The sequence below is a fragment of the Amblyomma americanum genome, chromosome 8, assembly GCF_052857255.1.
Source record: "Amblyomma americanum isolate KBUSLIRL-KWMA chromosome 8, ASM5285725v1, whole genome shotgun sequence".
Classification (NCBI taxonomy): domain Eukaryota; kingdom Metazoa; phylum Arthropoda; class Arachnida; order Ixodida; family Ixodidae; genus Amblyomma; species Amblyomma americanum.
Genome location: NC_135504.1, coordinates 71,876,897 through 71,892,634, shown reverse-complemented (window position 1 = coordinate 71,892,634; position 15,738 = coordinate 71,876,897). Strand labels below are relative to the sequence as shown.

Genomic DNA, 15,738 nt, shown 5'->3' with positions numbered 1-15,738 from the left:
CGTTTGTATGGAACGCTTGACTCTTTTCCTGCATTTTCTTTTGAGAAGAACATACAGGCAATCAAAAAACTTCTTCGTAAACCTGGTCGTGCATTGAATCAGATATATAATCGCTTAGAGGAAAAACGTGCCTCAAAAGCACAGCAAAGTTACTTTGAAAGGCGGCCAAGGGAATTCTTGCTCGAAAATGATGATGTGGGAACTCTCCTTCAAGCTGTAGACTCCCACAGTACAAAGGAATCAGGTTTCAATCCTTCACTTTGAGCTTGAGACCTAATGACGGCTGCTGCCGAATCAGTGAAGATGTCATTCTCATAGAAAATTTTGCCCATAGAGTGTCTGACTGAGAGTCGTGCATAGTTGTCAGGAAGTTCTGTGAAGCAGAACCATTGTACAATAGACCACTTGACTCAAGAAGGCTTGGCATTTCAGTTGTGAGCAAACTCTCCTCAATAACGTGTTGGCGTATTGAAGATGTGAAAAAACTGGTTAAGCCGCCGTTCCCGGGATCGAACCTCGCTGCAGCAGCCACATTTCCATGGAAGTGAAAGGCAGAAGTGCCCGTGTACTGTGCAATGTCAGTGCACATTAAAGATCGCCGAGTGGTCAAAATTATTCTGGAGAGGACTATGGCAGCTCTTTCTTCTTTCACTCCCACATTCTTCCCTTCCCTTGTGGTGTGGTCTGGGTGCCCATGACATAAGTGAGACAATAACTGTGCATTTCGTTTCCTCAGAAACCATTTTTCAGTTTTCAATTTTTGCATCACTAATGTTGTGCTTTCAACTTTTATTCCTAGATGGTGCCACAGTGCTCTATATTTCTTGGTTGACATGGTAACCATGTTCCACTGAAATTTCCAACAACGAGGTACACATCACTATACCATAACAGCTCTGGCTGTGGGGACTGAAATGGTCGCTATGCTATACTAAAAGTGCCTAATTAATGTTTTTTTGGCTGTAACTATGTCAGCTTTAGTTCATAATTTTTTTTCAGGTGTGCAATTCTCACGCTTGCTGATCATGGTTTTTAGCATAGAGGCACATGAAACACGCTCATCAACTGTTTGAAAAATTCTTGGTAAAAAGTTTTTATCGCATTTGTTGCAAAACCATTGCGTAGTCGAACAGCTTAGACAGTAAGCTTTTTGTTGTGGTGAAAAAAAATTTGATGCCTAAAATTTAGTTGTCGGTCTTATTAAGAGTGTTGTCGTTCCATGCTCTGTAGTTGGAATTTTTTTCCTTGTGTTTTGTATTACACATTTAAGTTGCCATGCAAATAAAGTGTTACCCTTTTTTTTTTACTGGTTTTGTCAAACACTGAAAGGTGATGTAATTGTCACTCACGATGTGTCATTCTTGTTCAAGCCAGGCTGTGTTTTTTGTATTAATGTGATGACACCTAAAGAAAGTACCCTTTTCAAGCTTTCTCTGGTGCTCCTGCAGACCTGCTTGCTTGCTTTGCGGGTAGAACTTGTTGCTCTAGGCAGTCCAAAATTTTGGCTTAAGTTATTGTTTTGGGGCACGCACTGTGGTGCACAGAAGCAGATGCTTTGCTTACATGAATTGATTTAATACCAGTCCTGTTGACATTGCAGAGTGAATTCAGGAATGAACATATGCGCTACGGTAGTGTATAGGTGGCAGACGGCTTGCATAAAAATTTCCTCTTTTTTTCTGGCCTTACCTCACACACTGGTGCTCTGTTGGTCTGCTACCGGTGTTTTGTACCTTTTAATTTGGTCACAATGTGCATCCACTTCTCTAATTAGTTCTGACTTCTTTTCCAGCTTAGCTGCTGGCATGAAATGAGTACCAACGCTCTAGCAAAGAAACCCCTTGCTTTAAATCTATGGGTGCCTCTCAAAGGCGTTTCTTGCAAGAAAAGTGTTGAGGAGGCAACAAAGTGGCCTCATTGGCCTGACAGTGAGTGTGTCCTGTCTACATGTGTACCTTTCCACTGGTGTATGCACTCTTTCCTTAAAGACAGTGGAGCTGTTTCAAGTTTAGAGTAAGACTGCGAGGGCTACTGCAATGTTGTTTTCATGCTGGTGCCTTAGCAGTTTTACTGCATTCAACTAAAGTACCGTATTGGCCTCACCACTGATTAATGTACACAGAAAGAAAGGTGAACCACTTATGGCTGGAAAGGCAGAACAACCACCGTGCAGGGGATTCAATTAAGGGCCTTCTTTGTAGCTGCCAGTGCTCCTTATTTATGAGCAGAATGAGAGTATGAGTCTCTTCACTGGCATTGTTGCAGTTGGCATTGCACTTGACTTCTTTCTAGGTAAACCAAGCAAGTTATGCACCATGAAGTGGCACTATTTGAACACTGCAGTCTATAAGCACTCGTGTTGGATGTATGAACCTCAGACATCCAGTGATTTTAGTGGCTGCAATTGGGCTCTGGGGTTAATATCACTGTCATCTTCTCGCCTGCAGGTGGAAAAGCTGGAGACTTTTTTTTTCTAAATGCATGCATCCCACCCACACTTCGTCTTTCCTGTAAATACCTTCTTGAGTTATGTTACTGTGCGTGCGCTGAAACTCTAGATCAGGAAGCAGAGGGACTGCAGGGCAGAATTCGATAGAGTGGTCTGATTTCGAGGAAGAACTGTGATACACTGTGTACCATAAGTGTTGTTTTGGTAATGCTTTATTGTCAGCAGTCTCTACTTGGAAGAATACAGCGCCAATCAGGTGTTGACACTGAAAAACATTAAAACCGGGCACAGGTTTCAGTCTGTCACTGAGCGGTTTTGAAAGTGAAGAGTTCCTCTCTACCAAATGAATATGCTTGTACCGAATCTCTTGGACATGACTAAAAAATTGATTGTTTATGCTGGAAGCACCTCTGCTTGTGGCAATGTGTGAGGCTTATGCTGCTTTGCTCTGCCTATTTTACAAAACAGTGCAGACAAGCCAAGAAGCACCTGCTGTCGGCAAAGCACCTTTCCGAACAACTTTTGTGAACATTAACATTTCTAAGTGTTTCAGTGTTCTTGGCCATTCAAATACATCCTGGGTAATCATTGCCTTGTGTTTGCATGCAAAGCACAGTACATCAGGCCTTGTCTTTTTTGAACCATGAGTACAGAAAGATCCCTTCTTCTTCCAAGTTCACTATGAACTTGAGTATTGGAATACACAAAGAATGCTGCTATGGCTTTGAAGCTTTGCTTCTGCATGAGCTATTTTGCTGTTCTTTATTTTGCAGGCATTATAACCAATGCTGAGAAGACAAGATGCTAGAAGAATGTTTCAGATCAACTGCAGTCAACCTATACGCAAATGCATATAGCTTATTGCTCACATTCTGTAGAAGAGTATATTCAGTGATCCAAAGAGGTGAAACTGGAGGAAAACCAAATCGGTCTTCATATCCAACGTCCCCAATCACTAAGGCCTAAATTACGAGCATTGTAGAAGATGCAATATGTGGCATTGCACTTAAGCATACAGCAATTGTTATCGTCAAAGCTACGTAGGCATATCATAAGCAAGACGCCTGTAGTACTTTTTTTATTGTCCGTTATCTTTCCTATCTTTTTCCATCGAGAACTAATGGTGAATCCAGAGTAGTTTTTGCGTGTTGTTTGTTGTGCAGTCATTTCTAAAGCAAGCATTTTTGCAGTACTGCAGTTTGTATTTTACTTACACTGCTTTTCTCTGCTTAATTTTGCAGGCTAATATCAACGAGCCAAGGGATACATGCTACCACAAGAAGAAATCTTCAATACCTTTCCTCATAGACTCAATGGCCTGATGTTCATAGTCTGTAAAATAGCTTGTTGCATGCACCTCTGTGCATGGTGTATATGGACAAAATGGGGTGCATATTGCCCCATCTATCGAGAGCACAGATACTGGGACATCAGTGATGGTTATTGTTTATGATACCATGGGCAGCATTGTCTAAGCATAAAGAAGGGTATACGTCTGCAGGTCACCTTGTTATCATTTGATGGAGCACAGTGCATGCAGAACATTTTTTTTCCCATAATCTTTCAAGATATTTGCTGAAAGAATAAGGTGCAGCAAAAGTAATACATTCTGAGTAGTGAGTAGCCATTGAATGCATGTGCCTTTGGTCAACCATCCTTGAGATCTCGCTTCTGGTGCTAAAGGGCCTTCAGTTTTTGGAAATGTCTTGACTTTCTTGTTACAATGTCATGTGAGTGCATTTCTCATTATTTTGTTTATTTAATCTGTTGTTTCTTGTTTTATTTTTTTGCTTCAATCATGTTTGAGGCTTTATGAGCAAAGAATCTGTACCAAAGCTGCAGTAACAGCTTTTATTAGTGCTCAGCCAGATATTTGGTGTTGAATTTTAACCTGTTCTGTTTTACCTGATATTGAGTGAAAGCCATAATTGGTTGCTAATTCAAAGTGCACATTATAATCTGTTTTATTGTGGTTGGACATAGATGTGTGTTGGTATTTTTGATGCGTCTTTCTGTTGATATTTTTCATGATCAAATCACCTGTTGCAGATTGCTAAGGGGAGATGTGAGTCAAAAAGCGGAAATTTTCATTTAAAAAAATTCAATTTATTTTTTTTCACTGTGTCCATAACTTTCATCTCCTCTTTTACATATAAAAAGTTCAGAGCTGTAAATTACACAGAAATTAATAAAAAACTAGGTTAATGCTATCTAATCAAACACTACATTTCTGTGCACACCATTTTATTTTGTATCATGCTGAGTCAGTATAGTGTTCTATATTTTGTTTGCAAAGGCCTTACACTTTTTTTGAAAAAGAACTCTGGCTAATGTTTGTTAATAATATTTCATAAAAACTTTTTATTCATATTCAATATTTGCAGACTCCTAATAATTGCGCATTTGGGTTGGTGGGAATTATTTCTTTGCCATGTTGCCATGTTTCTAGCAGAAATCCAAAAAGTTTAAAGATTTACTTCCACTGGACAGTTATTCTCGACCGAAGGGCCTAAACTCGGCATCCAGATGTTTGCTGAAAAATAAATATGATTTTATTTGGTTAATACTAAATTTGGCGTTTGTTCCTTTGTTATATAAACAAGCTCTTTCATCTTGGGCCTTAGGTTTTATTGAAAATGCTCTGGTTTTGAAATGCAGGATCAGTCATGGCAGACCACAACTTTGGCGTGTTTCCTGGACAAAGTCCACCTGATGAACAGCGCCTTCTCAACCACAGTGTGCCATCCACTAGTACAAGCGTGAATACTCACCGGGACAAGCCCACAGGCAAGCAGATTTACCAGTGCACCCACTGCGGCAACGTTTTCAAGAAGAGATCATACCTAGTGCAGCACATTCGCACCCACACAGGCGACCGCCCGTATCATTGCAGTGACTGTGATAGCACATTCGCTTATAAGGACAGCCTGGTCAGACACCTGCGCACGCATACGGGTGATCGACCGTACCGTTGTGACCACTGTGACAGCACATTTTCAGTAAAGAGCAGTTTGGACAAACACCAGCGCACGCATACGGGTGATCGACCGTACCGTTGTGACCACTGTGACAGAAAATTTTCAGTAAAGAGCAGTTTGGACAATCACGTGCGCACCCATACGGGTGATCGTCCGTACCGTTGTGACCACTGTGGCAGTGCATTTGTACAAAGGAGCCACCTGGTAAAGCACGTCCGCATCCATACTGGTGAGAAGCCATACCAGTGCCAGCTGTGCCCCATGGCATTTGCAAAAAAGGAAACCCTTGTGGCACACGTGCGGTCCCACAAGGGTGAAAAACCATTCCAGTGTGACTCGTGCTCAAAGGCGTTCTCAGTTAAGTGGAAGTTAAAACACCACAAAGAGACAAGACACTAAAGGAATAGCATTGTTCCATGGTGCCCTTTGGAACACGTTTTGGTAGCTATCCTGTTGGCAAACAGATAACAGCATGCTAGCTAAGTGACCTATGAGAAGTGTTCTATCCTAACATGGTACTCGACTACTGTCCCGAAACATGCGGGTTCGATCCCAGCTGCGACAGCCGCATTTCAGTGGAGGCGAAATGTTGAAGGCATGTGTACTGTGCAATGTCGGTGCATGTTTAAAGGACCCCAGGTGGTCGAAAATACCAGAGCCCTTAACTACAGCGTCGCTCATAGCGTGAGTCGCTTTGGGATGTTAAACTCCATAAACCAAATGATACCTTATGTCCGTAGTTAATTTAATTTGCAAGCATTCTTTAATGCTGACACTACACTGGCACTGGGCTAGTCCGTATCTTCTTTTGGAACCACTAGCCTACTATGCTTCCAGACATGTGTGGAGTAGAGGTAATTGTGACACATAGGGATGACATCACTTCCCATTAAAGAAAGGTTTTCAGTGATAATGTATCCAGGATTTATACCTCGTGTTCCCAACTTTCTGATGAAGATCAGAAGAAGAAAATCTGGCCTTATTGTTTATTGAGATTTATCCCTAAGCACACTTGTGTTAAATAAATGTTTTATCACTTTACAGATTCCTATTGCAGCAGCTCTATTTGCATAACGTCAAAAGAAAACATGCTGCTGTGTGATTTTTTCAGTGCGGCATTCTAGTTCTAGCAGAATGTATGAGAGAAGAGAACAAAAGATTGCATGGCTAGCTTTTGTTTTTAGGTTTTAAGAACTACTTTTTTTTAACCAAAAACATTGAAAGAGGTTCACTGCACTGGTATCACTTGTCAGATTGCTCTTTCTGTGCGGCGTGCAAATGGCATATTTTGTGGAATATCGTGGCCTATTTTCAGCCTTTTTGTCGGAGTAGCTGTAGTGCTGGAATTGTGCTTTGAGTTAGCTTCTTCGTAAGGCATACATATTACGGAAGCTAGCCTTGTTGCATTTTCTCAAGGTATTTATGACAAGAAGGCTATTGGGTTTGTCACCACTGATGCCAGTGTTGCTGTAATTTCTTTGATTCATCATAGGCTGTTCAGCCGATGTGCTTGTAGAAACAATCACTTCGTGGCAGCGAGAAGTCTATCGGTGTGTCTTCAGATTGCGTTTTATTTCTTCTTGTGTGTTCTTTGTTCCTTCGTATGAATATTTTGTTGCACCTGGTGTCAAAAAGTGGTCTCAACATTTTGGCTGTTTGCAGTGCTTTTTTCCTTTATTTATGCTCTGTACTTTAAAACTGAAAACCATTGGTACTCTTTGGTTTCCCATCTGTGTAGGTTTTAGCCCTCCCCATGATTTGTGGCATCACTAGCTGCATTATTCAGCTCTGTGCCTGCAAGATTACTACTCTGTGTGGTTGCATTCCCTCACTACTGACACAACAGTGAACAATTGTTTTGTTGGTTGGCTTGGAGAAAGATGCTTTCATTCTTTGCATCAGGAGTCATTTACATGAGTTAGGATTGGTAACAATTGAATGGGCAGCAATTATAAACTGCCTACTTAAAAACTATTCCCTAAGTGGTTGCATTACTGTTGTCTGAAACACTTGTCGAGAAACACAGTGCGGCATTTCTAGAGTGGAGCTCTAATCTTGTTTGACATGTATGCTGGTCATAAAGGTTCATCTGGCATAATTGTCTTTCTTTTATCGGGCAAGTTTAGCTCACAGTTGCGCTGTATTGTTTGCAATAAAAATGGTTATGTGGCTTTTTCTTGCTGTACTGATGTTTCTCCACGAGGAAAAAAATGCATTTATTGCCAAGAAAATTGGATGAAAAATGTTCCCTCCACCTGATCCAAACTCAAGATATCAGGATCAAAACAGATCCGCCGTTTCTTTTCATAAGTGAATGGCAGTGTATCCTCAGCGATCCACATGAAAAAAATTTTCTTGATGCACTGCATGTTTGCTTGCAAAGACGGCTGCTAGTAGTGACACCTATTTTTCATGTCGGTAGAGTGTGGTGATATATCTATTTGGGTCGGCTTCAAATTGTCTCATGTGTCCCTTTGGTGTGCTATTTCTTGTTTTCATCAGAATTATATATTTTTCAGCCTAAATAGTATGTTCATGTCCTAAGAAAGACAATTTGTTAGTTTTTCTGCGCAAAGCACTGGGTGTTTATTGCGGAAATGTGAGAAATTGTAGACAAAGTGTCGTAATTGAAAACAGCAACGTAGATAAGCTGCGATTTGTGAAGTAAACATCCGAATTGTTAAGGAAGTAATTTCTTTTTCAAAAGTGCACATTACGCTTGACATTGAGAGTAAACAAATCGTTTTACAACTGCCCACAAAATATGTACGTAGAAAAATGGCAAATGGCTTCCTACCACACTCACTGTTTTGTGAAATAATATTTACTGCATTCACTATGTGGCATAAACAATCTAGCTTATTTGTAACTTGAAGGATTCGAAATTCACCTGAAACAAAGAAGTCACTGTTAGATGCTGCCCACTCTCTGCAAAAGCTAAGAGTTCGCTTTATACGCAATCGTGCCCTTAACGTGTCGGAAGGTTAAAGTGTATTTTAGAGCGAGTTGCTATTCCACTTTGTAGCAGACAGGGATAAAAAATAGGAAACGGAGAGATACCAGATCATTATTGTGGCACTTTATGCTTCACCATTTTTCTATGTTTAAGCATCTCCCATTTCTGCTTGACAAAATTTGAACTATGTTTTGAAAATTCCTCAATACTTTGTGCATTGATTCCCATTCAGTTTCAAATGATTACTGTGGAAAACTTTATTCCCTGCACAAAAAAAATCTGACAATGCTTGCCTGACATGCTGAGTACATTGTGACCAGTTTCCTACAATTTTTCAAATGATTCACTTCACATCCTTCTAGTCATCACCTTAACACTGTGTTATCTTTTGAGGCAAGATATGCTATTCACACTATTCTTTAAGCTAAATAGAAGATCTGGTCATTTTTTTTGGGTATTGGTGTGGTATTAAAGGGGCTCCGAAACGTCTTCCGAGGAGAGCACATTAACTCGCTTAATGACTCCACTGTGTTGTCATGAAAACACGAGCCAAATACTGCTCTTCTACACGCAGCAGGCGACCCACAATCACGCTTAAAAGTTGGCGAGCCCTTCCCGGCGACTTTTTCATCCTAGCACCCTCCTGCGTCCCCCGCATCTGCGTAGACAAGGTGAGAGGTGGCCATTGGTTAGATTCTTGCAGACTTCAGGCAGCTACAGTGGCCACGGCCAATAAGCCGCTTTGCTCCTGTGTGTCGGGAAGCTTCGCTCCCAGAGGGGGTCGGCGAAGGAGCGCCTACCTTCCAGCGTGCAAAAAGTGACGAGAGGAGAGGGAAAGGCGCCAAGGTGCTGAAATTCGAATTTTAACTACAGATAACTCAGCCCCTACAAAGCGCATTTAAATATGCCTTGCGAAACGCTATTCATGCAGTGACGCGCTTCAATATCCCATGCATGCCACAACTTTATTAGAGCACCCTTCACAGCCCCTTTAATACTTCTGTTTAGGTGAGCAGGTTCATTTCTAATAAGGTACGTACTTGCGCGAAGAGGACTGGATGCAACGAAGAAACACATTTGACTTGTTTCGCTCTGTTCATGCCGTACATGTTTGTTCATAGTGTCCTGTCTTCCTGCTATGCTAGTATGCACCTTGTTAGAGATGGTGTGGTATGCGATAAAACGTACATATTCATGCAAACTGTCGCGATGGCTAAGTGGCTGTGGCGTTTGGCTACCGAGTGCAATGTTGTGGAATAAAATCCTGGCTACTACGGCTGCATTTCGACAGAAGTTGAATGCAAAGAAGTTATGTGCTGTGTGGTGTCAATGCACATCAAAGAACCCCACGTGACAAATTATTTGAAACTAATAGGTACCATGTTTTGGCAGAAACGAAGCCTCACTGTTTCCCAGCTCCAAGATCCCAATTTGCAGCCACTGACCTTCAAAAGTGAGGTGCGGCCTAGGGCGGCTCTAGGCACTGATTTCCAATCATAGTATGGGCCGCCGCGACGGCTAAGTGGTTATGGCATTTGGCTGCCGGACTGAAAGACGCGGGTTCGATCCCCGCGGCAGCGGTGGAATTTCGATGGAGGCGAAATTCTAGAGGCCCGTGTACTGTGCGATGACAGTGCACGTTAAAGAACCCCAGGTGGTCGAAATTTCCGGAGCCTTTCACTACGGCGTCTCTCATAGCCTGAGTTGCTTTGGGACGTTAAACCCCTTTAAACCAAACCATACTATAGGCTAGGTAGTTGTATGTTAAGCACAGTGCCTGTTTGCATATTTTTCTTGTCCAGATTCTTCCATATCTTTTGACTGTGTAAGTAATGAATGGTCCCGTGTTTTTTTTATGTGTTGTCCAAAGTGCAGTCATATATAAAGGAAGCATATTAACATTGCTGCTTTGGGCATTACAGTTTTTATTTTACTTCCGCTGCTTTTCTCTGTTAATTTTGCAGGGTAATATCAACGAGCCAAGGAATATATGCTACCAGATGAAGAAACCTGCAATTACAAATCTTCCCAACCCTCATAGACTCAATTGCCTGATGTTCATAGCCTGTAAAAAAGCTTGTTTACAGACCTTAGTTCATGGTCTATACGGACAAAGTGGGGTAGATAATAACACGTTTATTGAGAGCACAGATGCCGAGACATCAATAACGGTTATTGTTTTAAGATACCATGGGCAAGATGGCCTAAGCATAAATAAGGATATAAATATGCAGGTCACCTTGTTGTCATTTGATAGAGCAAGCAGAATATTTTTTTTTCCGCAATATTTCAAGATTTTTGCTGAATTAATAAGGTGCAGTAAAAGTAATACATTCTGTGCAATGATGAGCCATTGAATGGATGTATGTGTGGTGAACCATCCTTGATCTGGCTTGTGGTGCTAAAGGGCTTTTAGTTTTTGGAAATGTCTTGCCTTACTTGACTTTGTTGTTATAGTACCATGCACATTTCTGATTATTTTGTTTATTTTCTCTGCTGTTTCTTGTTTTTGCTTTAGTCATGTCTGAGACCGTATGATGAAGTATCTCTACCAAAGCTACAGCAACAGCTTTTATTACTGTTCAAGCAGATTTTCGGTGTTGAACTTTAACCAGTTCTGTTTTACCTGCTCTCGAGCGAAAGCCATAAATGGTTGCTTATTCGAAGTGCACATAAAAGTCTGATGATATTTTTTATGTGTATGACACTGCTGACACTAGCTGGCTAAACAGTATCTGTTGCTACATGAGTTTAACTCAAACCTTGACGTCAATTCCGTTTTTCGGTTTGTGTTAACAGCACGTGTCTGTTTGCAGAATGAACTGTAGCTTCCTCATCTTTACCTGTAATTTTTAAAAATCTTCCTTATCTTTACGTGTTATTTTAAAAAAGTTTTGTCTGAACATGGAAACTATGTTTATGTCTATTACTAAGTGTATGTTAGTTTGGTATGCGACGAGGTATGAACCAGCTTTGAGATAGGAGGGTTTTGCACTCTTACGGTCTCCCGGTAACATGAGCTTTTTGCCAGGTGAAATGCGAACTGTATGCAGAAATCAAAGAAGTAAATTTCACTTCACAAGTGTGCACTTTTTAATCCCTCCAGTCACAGTTCATTCATCTGTGCACATTGAATTTGTGTCTGTTTTTCCTACTCCCGTGAATTTTTTTGCTGATAATGGCTGCTACCTACATATATGGAACCCTCTACAGATGGCTGCGAGAACCGTCCCAAGCCAGTCATTTAAAATTAACGAAAAAGTTTTTGGTGTATGCCTCTTGTTTATTAATATGTGTACTATGCGATGTCAGTGCACGTTAAAGAACCCCAGGTGGTCGATATTTCCGAAGCCCTTCACTAGAGTGTCCCTGATAGCCTGAGTTGCTTTTGGATGTTAAACTCCCCTATACCATAAACCATCTTCATTAATAATATTTATAATAGCTCTGCCAAGAGTACTTCATGTGTGCTTTCATTTGCTTGTTTTGATACCTTAGTTCTAAAATGGTACTCTAGTGACAGGAATGAGTCGGAACGGTTTGAGGCCTTGAAGTTGTGTCAGATACAGACTTATGAGAGGATGTCGATATTGAAAATAAGGATGGGAGTGTAAATATTCGAAATTCCTGTATCGAATTGAACATGTTTGTTATTCGGCTCGTACTCAGTTCGAGAATTTAGTATCTGAGTTTTTTATTTTCGAAAGTTTTGAAATATTTAGTTAGCAGGAATTGATTATTGTGCTGACTTTCATTAATCCATTCATGGCAGAACCAAAATATCTGGACAAATTATCCAAACATTAAGTTTAAGGTGTCAGGTAAACTGTACAATGACATTTGTTTCTGTCATTCATCAGGTCGACTGTTATCACCCAGGCACCAATTTTCTTGGATGTTTAGCAAATTTCGGCAGGTGGGCTGGTCACATCACACGAGCTGAGAGCATGATGGGTGACCACCTGCTTCAAACTATCACAGAATGAGAACACATCTTTTAATCATCAGCAGCAGCAGCCTGACTACGCCCACTGCAGGCCAAAGGCCTCTGCCGTGTCTCTCCAATTATCCCTGTCTTTTGCCAGCTGTGTCCACTGTATGCCCGCAAACTTCTGTATCTCATCAGGCCATCTAACTTTCTACCACCCCCTGCTACACTAACCACAGTCAGAAAAAAAAAGTTTGGGAATTTTTTTTTGGATCCAATTGGACATTCGAACTGGTTTCATTTGGATCTTCGAATTGGTTCTAGCTGTGTTTTTAGCCACCCGACCAATTCAACCTCGCTGGATCCAACTGGACCAACAGATTGGACGAATCAGGTCCTAGCAGTTATTGCATCCAGAAAATATTCCCAAAATATGCCTCGCAACATGTGAGAAATACTTCTGCAACTTAACATATTAATAATATGGAAAAGGAAAACTGATTTGTGAGGAAATTAGGGAAACATTGTGTCTGTGTTGTTCTTCCAGTACGCCGAAACTGCACATTTGTCACGGGCTTATCACTGTTTGCACTGTGAGCCTCCTCACAAGGATTTACCGCAATTTTTTTTATCAGTAATGTGGGAGGGGGCGTTTTAAAACTCACCCGTTGGATAAATCGGTAGTTTCTTCCAGTCCCTGGAAATTCAAATTAATTAGGTATTGCTACCCATAATGTTACCTTTAATTGTTGCTTCATATGAATTCATTGATTTCATTTTGTTTCTCATTTTGTTTCTCCACCTGTGGCATACTTTTAAGTACTGTTTCCGTTAGCTCGATCTCTCCTCCTTTACATATAAAAAGGATCAGAGCTAGAAATCACGAAATTACTAAAAACCTGGGTTAATGCTGTCTAATCATACAATATACACTTCTGTGCACACCATTTTATATTGTATAGTGCTGAGTCAGTATAGTGTTTTATCTTTTGGTTGCAAAGGATATACACTTTTTTTTTCAAAAAGAAGTCTGTGCAATGTTTGTTTTTTTATCTTAAAAAATTTTATTCATATTTGCAATTTAAATATTCGCAGACTCCTAATAAGTGGGCATCTAAGTTGGGGGGAATTATTTCTTTGCTATGTTGCCATGTCCCTTACATGAATCCAAAAAGTTTGAAGATTTACTTCCACTGGACAGTTCTTCTCGACTGAAGGGCCTAGACTCTGCATACTAAATATGGCTTTTGTTCTCTAGTTGCAAGCAAGCTGTGGCATCTTGGGCCTGAGGTTTTGATGAAAGTACTCTGGTTTTGAAATGCAGGATCAGTCATGGCAGACCACAACGTTGGCGTGTTTCCTGGACATAGTCCACCTGATGAAAAGCACCCTTACAACCACAGTGTGCCATCCATTAGTACAAGCAATGGTACTCACCGGGACAAGCCCACAGGCACGCAGATTCAACAGTGCACCCACTGCGGCAAGATTTTCCAGAAGAGATCTGACCTCGTAGCGCATATTCGCACCCACACAGGCGATCGCCCGTATCATTGCAGTAACTGTGATAGCGCGTTCGCAACAAGGAACAGCCTGGTCAGACACCTGTGCACCCATACAGGTGATCGTCCATACCGTTGCAGCTTTTGTGACAGTGCCTTTTCTAGAAAAGATAACTTGGTAAGACACGTCTGCATTCACACTGGTGAGAAGTCTTTCTAGTGCCAGTTGTGCCCCATGGCCTTTGAACAAAAGCTAACCCTTATGGTGCACGTGCGGTCCCACAGGCATGAAAAACCATTCCATTGTGACTTGTGCTCTAAGGCGTTCTCAGTTAAGTGCAGTTTAAAACACCACAAAGAGCCAGGACACTAACGGAACAGCTGAGTTCCCTGGTGCCCTTTGGAACGCATTTTGGTAGCGGTCCTGTCGACAACCAGCTGGCAGCATGCTAGCTAGGTGACCTGTGACAAGTGTTCCTTTTTAAGCTATGTCGGTAGCTAGTTTTATTTGCGGCAATTCTTTAATGTTGACGCGCTCCTTGCCGGAATGGGACGCTGACATGCCCTTGTACTGCACTGGTGCTGGGCTATTTCATTTCTTCTTCCAGAGCCACAAGTATATTGGACTTGCAGACTTACGTCAACGAAAAAAAAAATAATCTGACATATGGGGTGGCATCACTTCCCATTGAAGAAAGGCATTCAGCGGCAGTGTGTCTAATATATTTATTGCTGGTACTAGTTCTCAGGCTAATGATGAAGATGGGGAAAAAAGAGGGTGGCCTGACTGTCTGTTGAATTTTATTGTCCCAAGTGTACTTGTGTTTTTAAAGAGATGGCATTGCTGCAATATAATATTGGCAGATTGTGCGTAATTGGAATGTAATCAGAATTGGAGTGTTGGTGAGTGAAAAAATAGAGTCGGAATGGAATACATTGCCCCGCCGCGGTGCCTCAGTGGTTAGGGTGCTCGGCTACTGATCCAAAGTTCCCGGGTTCGAACCCAACCGCGGCGGCTGCGTTTTTATGGTGGCAAAACGCTAAGGCGCCTGTGTGCTGTGCGATGTCAGTGCACATTAAATATCCCCAGCTGGTCGAAATTATTCCGGAGCCCTCCACTACGGCACCTCTTTCTTCCTTTCTTCTTTCACTCCCTCCGTTATCCCTTCCCTTAGGGCGCAGTTCAGGTGTCCGATATATGAGACAGATACTGTGCCATTTCCTTTCTTCAAAAAACCAATTATTATTATTATTAATGGAATACATTGGAGAATGAAAAAGCAAAGGCTATCACATGCCCTCCACATCAGCCCAATTGATTGCCCCGAAATTTTTAAAAATGGTTTTGGAGTGCTGCCGTATATCACTGCAGCTTTGTTTGCTTACTGTCAAAATTGAAAACTGCGGATGTGTTGAGTTTTCAATTTGGCATTGGAATACTGCTAGCAAAACGTATGAGAGGGGAGAACAAAAGTTGAGCCTCGAGATTACGTGGCTTGCTTTTGTATTTAGGCTTTAAGAATTACGTTTTTTGAACAAAAAATTTGAAGAACTGGTGTCACTTGACAGATCACTGTTCCTGTGTTGCATGCAAATGGCATATTTTGTGGAATATTGTGTCCTCACTATATTCAGCCATTTTGTCAGAATAGCACTTGTGCTGAAATTGTGGTTTGAGTTAGCTTCTTTGTAAGCTGCACATGTTACTGAACCTAGCCTTGTCATATTTTCATTGGGTTTTAATGACAAGAAGGCTATTGGGTCTGTCACCACTGATGTCAGTGTTGTAATTGCTGCGATTCATAATAAGCTGTTCAGCTGATGTGCTTTTAGAAACATTCACTGCACTGTGGCGAGAAATCTTTCAGTGTGTTTTCAGATTCCATTCTATTTCTTCCTGTGTGTTGTTGGTTGCTTCCCATGAG

The 15,738-nt window shown here is 41.3% G+C and overlaps 1 pseudogene; it reads left to right on the top strand.

Moving 5' to 3' along the window:
- The window catches only part of LOC144102492 (uncharacterized), a 108,706-nt pseudogene extending 102,880 nt beyond the window's left edge, over positions 1-5,826 (top strand).
- Positions 5,827-15,738: the final 9,912 nt, after the last annotated feature.